The 10989-nt window shown below is 49.8% G+C and overlaps 1 pseudogene; it reads right to left on the bottom strand.

Annotated features, from left to right (window-relative positions):
- The window catches only part of LOC102244744, a 135239-nt pseudogene that overhangs the window by 101150 nt on the left and 23100 nt on the right, over positions 1–10989 (bottom strand).

The raw sequence follows: 10989 nt of genomic DNA, 5'->3' as shown, positions 1-10989 counted from the left end.
GAAAGGAGACATATGTAAAACTTTAGACAATAAAAAAAATATATTTTTTATTGATTTTTACAGAAAGGAAGGGAGAAGAATAGAAAGTTAGAAACATCAATGAGAGAGAAACATTGATCAGCTGCCTTCTGCATGTTGCTTACTAGGGATCAGGCCTGCAACCAAGGTACATGCCCTTGACTGGAATCGAACGCAGGACTCTTCAGTCCAAGGGTGGATGCTCTATCCACTGAGCCAAACCAGTTAGGGCTGTATAGATATTTACATATAAATGCAAATACAAACAAACACACATTCTTGTCCCAGTGGAGCTCACAGTCTAGTTGATATTTGAAAAGTGACACGAAAAAAGGCAAAATGAGTAGCAGCAAGTGCTGAGCTCAGGGAAGAGAGAGATCCCTGTGGGCCCAAGTGAGGGTGAGTGGGCACTGCGGGGGCTTGCGGGTTCACTTTGAGCACACATGGAACGGGGAGGGAAGGTGTGCAAAGCCTATCCAGGTACCCATGAGTGGAACAATCCAGAGAAGGTGAGGAATAGGGTGAGGCGAGGCCAAAATTGGGTGGGAAGTTAGACTGAATCAAGCCAACTCCTCAGTGTGCTGCCTGAGGAATTCTGATCTGGATAAGGGGGAGCCATGGAAGAGTACTGAGAAGGCATGGCTTTTATTTTTAAACTAGAGGCCTGGTGCATGGATTCGTGCACTGGTGGGGTCCCTCGGTGTGACCTGCGGGGATCGGGTGAAACCTGTCCAACACTGCCTGCTGCTCCTGCCTGCCATTCCTGCTTCTGCTCATCCTGGCCCCGCTGTGCCTGCCACGTGCTGGTGCCCTGTCAGTCCCCATCCAGAGGCTCGTGCCACCACAGTAGCGCTCACCAGCTGTGAGCCCTGCATCTGGTGCCCGTTGGTCAGCTTAGCGGCACTCCCAGTGTGGGAGCACACTGACCACTATGGGAATGAGCTTTGGGATTTTCCTTTTCCCATTTTCCCTATTCACACTCACCTGCCCCCACCCTGCCCCAAGCTTCAGGGAAAGATTCTCCCCCTTTTCTTCCAGGGAGCGTGGGCAGGTATGCTGGTCCAGCAGCTGAAAACTGCGGCTTACTGGAGCCACCTCCAGCTTGCCCCGAAGCTGAGCTCTCTACTGAGATTGTGGGTAATCCTTCCATCCTTTTATTTAGCACATTTATTGGAGCCAACTCTTGTCCAGATACTATTCTACAGCCCGTACTCATATTCCCTTATTTAAGTCTCAAGACAATCACCACCTTGAACATGAAGAAACCAAGGTCTAGGTGAGGAATGGGTTCAAGGTCATATGGGATTCTAATTCAGACACAGACCTGGCCTCTGGCTCCCACCCCACTCCGGGTCCAGCCTCTTTCCACTGTGCCTGTCACTGATCGGAGGAGTTCACTCTGCCAAGTGGGCTTTCTTGGGGGGGGGGGCTCCACAAAAGGGGCATATTTGGGCAGGCTCCCCTGGAGGAGCATTTACAGGACATTGAGGGGCCAGTGGGTCCCCCCTTTCTGTCACTGGGCAGGCGGCAGCATGCTGGTGGCTCCTTATCTCTAGGCCCATCACCTGTGGAGGCTGGAGCAGCCTTTGAGCACCTGGAGGAAATGGTGCAGGTTCCACTGGGCGGGGCAGTGGGGGAGGCTGGGGGCAGCACCGCAGCAGAGAGCCGCTGGGGACAGGGCAGGTTGGTGGGACTGAAGGAAATGCCTCTCACATACTTTTACCTGGGAGGATTTGGGTTAGCTGGATGGCTCTTCTGTGTTAATTTAACCTTGCTTTTGCATTAAAAAAAGTTTTTATTCATTTCAGAGAGAGGAAGAGAGAAACAGAAACATCAACGATGAGAGAGAACCATTCATCGACCACCTCCTGCATTCCCCCCCCCCCCCCAAACTGAGGACCGAGCCCACAACCCTGGCATGTGCCCTGACTGGGAATCGAACCGTGACCTCCTGGTTCCTAGGTCGATGCTCAACCACTGAGTCACACCGGCCGGGCTGCTTTTGCATTTTTACTCATAAACATTATGATGCTTCCACATCTATTCTTTCATTTTGTTCTTGTAATATGCTCAAGACAGTACTGGCATGGGCGCTGTTGTTCTCATGTCACTCATGGGTAAACTGAGGAACAGCATTAAGAGATGGAGGGAAGATATTTACTGAGTACATATGTGCTGGCACTGTCAGGTACTTTCATGCAGTAACACATGTAATCTTCTCGATGACAGCATTTCAGGGACTAGGAAACTGAGGTGCAGAGAAAGAGGTGGGGCCTCAAAGGAATTCCGGTCTAGTAGTTAGAGAGCTGGGGCAAAAATCAGCAACTCAGACACCCAGGGTCTGACTCTTGCCTCCTGCAGGCCCTGTCCCCAGGGTGAGACTCCTCAGGCTTCCCTCTCTCTTAGCTCCCGCCGGACCGAGCTGCTGGGCTGCATGTGGGGAGACACACTTACTGCTCTGCCAAGGCCCCTTCTTGGAGGATGGGCTCTCCCCCCCCCCCCCCCCCATCTTCCAGAGCAGCGCCTCTGCTCCCAGCAGTCCCCTCTTTGGCAGTGGGGCCTGCTCATCCCGCTGGAGGATGCCTGTGCATGCCTTCAGCTCACAGACGCCCAGGAGGGGCTTTCCACCAGGCCCAATGATGAGTTCTCCTCAGCCTCGGGTCTGGGACCTCTGTGGCCTCTTCTAAAAGCCCCATGCTTGCTCACTGATTTGCCCCGGGATGGGGTGGGGTGAGGGGGAGGCATCTCCAAGGCCCAGAGTTCATAAGCCCAGACACTTTGCTTTTTGTGACTTATTCTTCCTCTTTGCATGAAAAGGTAGAAGAGCTCTACCCTACCCCCCAACCCCCCAAGTTGTCCAGAGGATTATGAAAGAGAACAAAGTCACACATGGAAAATACCATTTCATTACCGAGCACCTGGAGGGCATCTGACACTATGTGAGGCCTTGCAGGTGACAGAAAACACACAGGGAAAGTCCCTTGCTCTGAAGGTGTTTACAACACACCAAAGAAATCAAATATCTGTGCAGATAATGAAAATACAGTAACACACATTCAGTCTCACTCACTATTCCTTCATTTCCTTCTCCTTTTTGACTCACGGTCTCCAGGATCCACCCATTTGTTCATTCACTCATTCATCGATCTGTTAGCGGCGAAATGACACCAGAATGTTACCAGCGATTGGACCTTGGTTCAGCAACCTGGGCACTTGAGTTCTGGCTAAGAAAGAATTCAGAACCAAGACTCAAATATAGGGTGTCCCCAAAAATGTATATACACACTTTGAATAATTATAAAGACAGTGCTAAAATACATTTCATTTTCCAGATTAAGCTATCAGCTGTTAAAGTATGTATACATTTTTGGGGACACCCTGTATAAATAAAAGTTTATTTAAAAGTCACAGAGGTAGAAGTGAGCTGTAGGAAAAGTGAGCCAGCTGGGTTGTGTGGGCTCAGGAAACAAGTTAGAGGCAAAAGAAGGGCTCTTGAAAAACGAAAAAAAAAAAAGAGAGAGAGAGAGAGAGAGAGAAAGAGAGAGAGAGAGAGAGAGAGAGAGAGAGAGAGAGAGAGAGAGATTGGAGAAAGAGGGGGTGGGAAACCCCAGCAGGGTGGCTCAGTTGGTTGGAGCATTGCCCATACACCCAAAGGCTACGGGTTCAATTCCAGTCAGGGCACATACCTAAATTGCAAGTTTAATCCTTGTTCAATCCCTGGTCAGGGGACATAAGGGTTCCAGTCAGGGCACATACCTAAATTGCAAGTTTAATCAATCCCTGGTCAGGGTACATAAGGGAGGCAAATACATAAATAAATAAATAAAAGAAGGGAGTGGGGAAAGGCATGAGCATGCTCAAAAGAGAGAAAGAGCCTGTGCTGGGCCCTTATCTGAAGGGGTTTTATCTGGAGGTCTCAGGGGGTGATCAATAGCATATTGATCAGCTTTCCAGGTGTGTCCTTTCAGGGTCATGGTCTCCACTCATTGGTCTGCACCAGGGCAGGGGGTCCTCATGTCAGCTATGGCGTCACCCCGCCTGGCCCGGCTGCGTTTCTGGGCCTGGAGCTGAAACATACATAATTGAGGACTAGATGTTATCTCTAGGGCTTAATGCTTACGGGAGTGGTCATGTAAGGGGTTGATGGGATTTGTATGAGGCCCCCTTACTCCTCTTCCTCCTCATGTGGGGGGTCTACCACATGACTATTGACATGCCAAGGGAGGAAAGGTCAGCTTGGGGACGAGGTCCCACCCTACAATTGTCCATTGCTGGGCGCCTTCCATACCAGGCCTATTGTCCTTGCTCTGCTCATGCCTGTCTAATTGCCTACTGCAGATCCTTCCATCCATCCATCCATCCATCCATCCACCCATTAACCATCTCTTCATTTGTTTGGCCACTCAGACATTTATGGAGTACAAGGTACTCGTCTAAATTCTGGAGACACAAAGAGGACATGACAGACCCTGCCCTGAGGAAGGGGGTTGGCTGTGTAGTAGACGGCAGCCAAGTGCACTACACTAAAGACCTTGGCCTAACAGAGAGCTGAGCTATAATCCTACCACTGAGCACAGCACTCCATTGTATTGATGTCTGCATCCCTCTCTCCCACGCACCTCAGGTATTACATTCTATTTTCAGGATCCCTGTTGCTTAGCACAGTTCCTGGCCCCAAATACTATCCCAATAAATGTTGACTGAGAGAACAGATAAATTAAAGCAGGGTGTTGCCATCCCTCTCTAAGTTTGCTTTCTCCTGTGAGGAGTGGGTGTTAATGCTAGCCTAGCCTGGAAGGGGTTAAATGAATGCAGTACTCTGTATGCCTAGCGGGAGGCCGAGGCCGTGCCTGGCTCTGTAACTATTCCCTTTTTGCTCCCTTCTTTACCTGGGGCATGTCGCTTTCTGCTCTCACCCCCTTTTTACAATCTAACACTGAAGGGGCCAGCCCACTGTCTAAGATCCTGACCCAGTTTGATTCCAAATACTGGATACTAGTCTAGTGCTCGGCCTTGTTCCTGAGGAAGGTTCTGTGCGCTTCTCATAGCTGTTAGGCACGATTCCTTGCATATTAATGATCAATTAAATATGAATCATCCGTAAGATGCTTCAGGTTCCTCAGGGGTCATACCTCAGTGCTTAGAAAAATATCGTAGGGGAGGTTCCTAACACTGAACCAGTGCCCACCACAGCTTTCTTTTTCTTTTTTCTTTTCCCCAATACAGGCCACTGCTTTTGTTGATTGCGTGGATTTCAGCGTGGCTTTTTAGCGATTGTCCCTGTTTTAGGTCTGAGAAACAAAGCTGCTTATATGGGAGATTTTGATTTAATGAGTGTACAGGCACGGAGTGCTGTATTTAGTCGTCCAAAATGGCACGTGGGGGCCCCCTGCTGTCAGTCAGCCACCAGGGGTTTGGACAAGAAAACCCTAGTATTTGGTCTGCATTGCCCCCTGGTGGTGAGACCCAGTTTTGGACTGCCAGGGCGGGCTCTTCCTGGGCCAGGCCCAGAGCCACCGGAAAAACTGCAGATACGTTAGTTCCAGTGAATTTCCTGGGCGCTTCTTAGGCTGTCCAAGACACCACGGGGTCATACAAGAAGAATAAGGACTCAGTCTGCCTCCAGGGAATTTGCTTTCCGGCCTCTGACCTTCCCTTGGAGATACCTCTCTTCTGGACTTCTCCTTCATTTACTCATTCATTACCTTCAACAAACATTACTGAGCACCTTCTGTGTTCCATAATGGGTGCTGGGGTTACAGAGGTAAACGAAACAAACAAGCTCTATCTCCTGGATGCTTACACTCTCGGGTGCCTGCCTGAGTGTCTGGTCCTTGACATACTCACACTGTCACACTCCTGGAAAACGTGGCTTACACCTGATGGCCAGTGAATTCCTTGTTTAGTTAGAACTTACGATGTTCTCCTTCTATGGGGTATTTAGAGTTTATTCAAGAGAGAGATGCAGGGCCGTGGCTGGGGTCGCTCAGTGCGTTAGTGCGTTGTCCTGATACATCAAAGTTGTGGGTTTGATCTCCGGTCAGGGCACATACAAGAAGCAACAGATGGATCCATAGAGAAATGAAACAACAAAATCAATGTTTCTCTCTCTCCTTTTCTCTCTCAAATCAATCAATAATAAAAAGTTAAAAAGGGATCTGTGGAAAAGAGAAATATTAAAGACCTGGAATATATGATTATTATTATTTTAAGCATTTTTTAACAGTCTTCATTTTTTTTTAAATCCTAACCCGAGGATATTTTCCCATTGATTTTTAGAGAGAGTGGAAGAGAGAAAGACAGAGAGAAATAGCGATGTGAGAGAAACACATTGATTGGTTGCCTCCTGCAAGAGCCTGCAACTGAGGTACATGCCCATTCACCAGAATTGAACCCAGGACTCTTTCGGTCTGCAGGCCTATGCTCTATCCACTGAGCCAAACCAGCTAGGGCTGGACTATATTGTTAATGGTAGAATTTCAGGGTGGAGAGTTTGGAGGACAATTGGGAAATTCCTGAAATTCCCCAAAACTGCCACCCAGGCCGTGTCCTGCTCTGCCTGCATGTACTGGCTCCGCCAGCTCTCTTATCCCAGGGTTGGTTGGGGCAACATCACGAACAGTGTGAGTTATGAACGTGACCCTGGACTCCACGGGAGTACTGTGTGGGGTTTCTTTCCAACATAAAGAAGAAAAAGAATCCTGAATTTCATTGTTCTAATCTCAAGGACTTTATTGTGTTCTAAGAGGAGAAAGAAGTTATGCACATATACAATTACAAGAGCAGCACAAGGACGGGCTGGAGGAGCTCTCAGTGGGAAGAGTCTATTCATAGCAGGAAGGCTCAAGGAAAATTTTATGCAAAGGGGTGTTTGACTGGTTATATTATTATTCTAGAGGCCTGGTGCATGAAATCTATGCACGGGTGGGGTCCCTAGGCCTGGCCTGCGATTAGGGCTGATCAGGTTCCCTGCTTCCCTGCCTCCCCGCCTCCCCCCTCCTCCTTCCCTAACCTCCCACATGCCACCACAGCATGGTTCCCTGCCTCCCCGCCTCCTCTGTCCCTCGCTGCCCACATCCACCACCACCCATCCCCAGTTCCCAATCCCAGCCCGGGGGCCTGGCCCTGATCAGGCGATTGGAGCCTGTCAGCAGCGGGGAGGGAACAGGAGGTTGGCCAGCAGGCACCATTGGAGATCCGGGCCTGTGGGCTGAGGGCAGCTCCTGCATTGAGCATCTGCCCCCTGCTGGTCAGTGCGCATCATAGTGACTGGTCGTTCCGTTGTAACAGTCACTTAGGCTTATATATATATATAATTATTAAATGAAGGCTTGCTGCAGTAGGAGACCTGGAGAGAGAAGAGGTGTTTAGACAGCAGTTGGGGAAGTGAAGCTTGAGACTGGATGGCTTGAGGACAGTGTTCTCATTTGGCCTTTGGAGATGCTCTTGAGAACTGCTAGTCTCCTAAGTCAATGTGCTTTCATGGTCCTGCCCCACCCTTCACCCAACCCCACTCTCCTAGCGCTAGTGGGCCAGGTCGCTGAGCTAAAGGTCACTACCGTGGATGGCCTCTGTCACCTGCCTCAGACCCATTCATACTTTGAGTTTCTATAAGACTTGCATATGGTGGCACAAGTCAGCTCAATAGCAAGTTTCTCCCACATTAGTTTAGGATTCCGTTTTTTTCTTCTTGCCCTGGTATCTGCCATCCTGCTATATTTCAGACTGGGATTCGCTTTTGGTTGGGAAATGCTAATGCTTTAGTTCTGTCTTCTGTATTTTGGAGCTGTGTTGGGTGCTGGGTGCAGTCACATTGTGTGCATCTTATCCATCCTTTGGCGATTTGGAGCAGTGGGACACCCGAAAGACTGGGGGTTGGATTAATTCACATCCGGGCTGTGGAAGGAACCACACTCAACGCAGTGAAAGGTACCCCAGGTGCCCGAGCTGAAGAAAGAGCCCTGCTTATATCTAGGATTCTTTCAGAGACCACACTGACAGATCTCAGGGAAAAACTGGGGGGCGGAATATCCCCTGTGATGTGGGACATAGGATAATGTTCTGTTTCCTTGGTCCCCTGGCTGAAGGTCCTCCGCACCAGGTTGGCTGCTTTTCTGTCTCCTGCCTCTAGAGGGCGACCTGTCCACAGCTCTTTCGAAACAAGCCTGCAAGTGGGAGTGTTCAGGCACAATTGCCTTCTTTTCCTCTTATTGTTTGGGCAGACCTGCCCGAACGTCTGGCCCAGAGAGAAAAGAAGGCTGCACACAGGTTTTTGAGCCTAAGGCACACGTTCCAGTCAGACTTCTCCCGGTGAGTCCTGGATCGGGGTAACATAGGGCTTGACAACCAATGATCATGCTACCTGTGTGCAAACTCCCTTGAAAATGTCAAGGGGGGACACGTGACCTGATGGATATGACTAGGCATTTCTAGGTCCTTCCTTAGTCACCAAATGTCACCATCTATTTGTTCCTAAGGCCCTGCTGGTTGCTCAGGTACCCAGACCCCTAAAGGCCTTTCATAATCCGCCCCCACTGACGGGCCACTTTTATCTTCTCTGCATTGCTGCTGGCCATGGTCATCCCTGGGCCTTTCCTTTGACTCTTTCAAGACGTTGTAGCCCTTATGTGCTGTTGCTTCTTCTGGAAATGTCTTTGTCACTACTTTTTTTTTTTTTATTGGGAAAGTCCTTCCTTTTCTTCAAGCTACAGCACAGATATATCATATTTGGTAAAACTTCTCTAACTGCCCCAACCTCTCTCGGTGACAATGCGACCGGGGAAAGTCCTTCCTTTTCTTCAAGCTACAGCACAGATTTGGTAAAACTTCTCTAACCGCCCCAACCTCTCTCGGTGACAATGCGACCCTATTGTAAGAAGCTGGATCTGTGTACCTAGCTGTCTTCCCCTGGAGGTCAGGGACTCTGACAGCCTCATCTTTGTGTCCCTAAACCCTAGCATCATGCCTGACACATATGAGATGCTCAATAAGTTGTTGAATGATTGATGGCGTGTTTGTGTACGTGCATACGTGTGGCATTCTTGGGTTGCAGAACCGTACGGGCAAAGTGTGTGGGGAGAGAAGGAATGTGCCAGGTCCCTGGCTCTTTGTCCAGCGACTGCATTCTTGACACTAGTTGTCATGGTTCAAACACCAATAGGGGAGAGGAAGCTGCCATCTGTGTCTCACCACAGGTCTGCCTGCTCCGCGAACCAGCCCTGCAGCCCGGGTGCGGCCTGACCATGAATCATTCTGACCCGCCAGGCTCCACTGGGCCCCTGAGCAGATGGTGATCATTTAGAACCATTCCAGCCCCTTTAGCGGAATCGAGCTTTTTATTGCTGCCGACTGGCTGCCGGGCCAGCTTCCCCCAAGTCAGCCAACTTCCGGCTGTAAGAAGGGCAAGTTCCCAGCACAGGCTGCCGCCGCCCCTCCCATTCTGCCCTTTCCTTTCCTCTGGGGAGACCTGCTCCGGAGTCCACTGCCCTTTCTGTTCCTTCCACATACAGATGACGGGGAAGGGCCCATTCTGGCAGCATCTTGAATGTCAAAGGAAAAGGACTCAGCTGCCCCCACCTCTGCTCTCTGCTAAGCATGTCCTATTGCCTACACAGTCTGAGGCTATGGTTGGGTTATAGCTGATCTGCAAGTCTCTGCTGCAAATGCCCCGGGGAAGACCAAGAATTTGACTTCAATTTGGAATCGGAAGGAGATGGAAAATACATAGATTGGTCTAGGGAGGGCACCCAGCCACCTGCAGCTGAAAACTCTTGTGTCTTGTTCAAGGGCTCTTAAAAAAAAGTTTTTATTGATTTCAGAAAGAGGAAGGGAGAGGGAGAGAGCGATAGAAACATCAATGATGAGAGAGAATCGTTGATCGGCTGCTTCCTGTCCCCTACTGGGGATCGAGCCCGCAACCCGGGCATGTGCCCTGATGGGGAATGGAACTGTGACCTTCTGGTTCATGGGTTGACACTCAACCATTGACCCACATCAGCCAGGCCCAGGGCTCTTTATTGTCTGGGGCTGACTTGCTTTCTCCCGCTGTGCACCTGCCCCCCTCCTCCTCCTGTCCCCTCTCGCCAGCTCCAAGAGCCTCTGGCACGGCTATATTTCTCCTGCACTGGGGCCCAGGCTTGGGCATCATGTCTTTGTTATTTGTTTGTCTTCCAGAGAGAGGGTGGTTTGGTGAATGTCTGTAGCAGGTGGACGGCTGTAATTCTATCCGATCTGCTGTCTCCCCAGGTTGTGGCACCCACCTCCAGCCCCAGACCATCCAAATTCAGGACATAAATCACCCGCTGCTGACATGCTGCTTCGCTGGACAAGAACCTGGATGGGTCTCTGTGGCTTTTGCATCCAAACTACTGCCTGGTTTTCAAGATCCTTCACATGCTGCTCCTGTTTTCAGATCCAAACAACTGTATCTCCAGCCTCTGCTTTCCCAGCACAGTTGTCTCTACACTCTCCACCCCAAACTCCCATCATGTAAAATTACACCAGAATTTTTTTTAAAAAAGAAATTTAAAATCCAGGCAGGCTTATTTTTATGTTCTAGTCTGGAAGCACCCTTCATGTTCACTTCTCTGGCTCAATACGACCCATCTTTTGAGTCCAGTTTCAAATCCTACCTCTTGGGGCACTTGAATCCACACTGACAGCTTTCCTGACGGCCCACAGCACTCTGTCGGCACCAGACGGGTTGGTGTGCAGTTGTGCTCCAGATGCTGATGTTGAGTTGTTTACCCTCATTTTGCACATTGTTCTGTAATCATCACTGAGTGCTTGCTATTCTGTTCCAGGTGTTGGCTCATTCCTTAGTCTAGGAGTTGCCCTGACTTTTTTCTCCAACCCCCACGACCAATCTATCAAGTGGGCTGAGAGATGCTTCCAAATGGTGTGCTGTACCCAGCCACCCCTCCACCCCTTCACCTCTCCACCCCTCCACCCCTCCATCCCTTTACCCCTCCA

This window comes from Myotis brandtii, unplaced genomic scaffold (genome assembly GCF_000412655.1).
Source record: "Myotis brandtii unplaced genomic scaffold, ASM41265v1 scaffold421, whole genome shotgun sequence".
NCBI classification, from domain to species: domain Eukaryota; kingdom Metazoa; phylum Chordata; class Mammalia; order Chiroptera; family Vespertilionidae; genus Myotis; species Myotis brandtii.
Note: the sequence above shows the minus strand (reverse complement) of the source record. Positions and strands in the feature narration are given on the sequence as shown.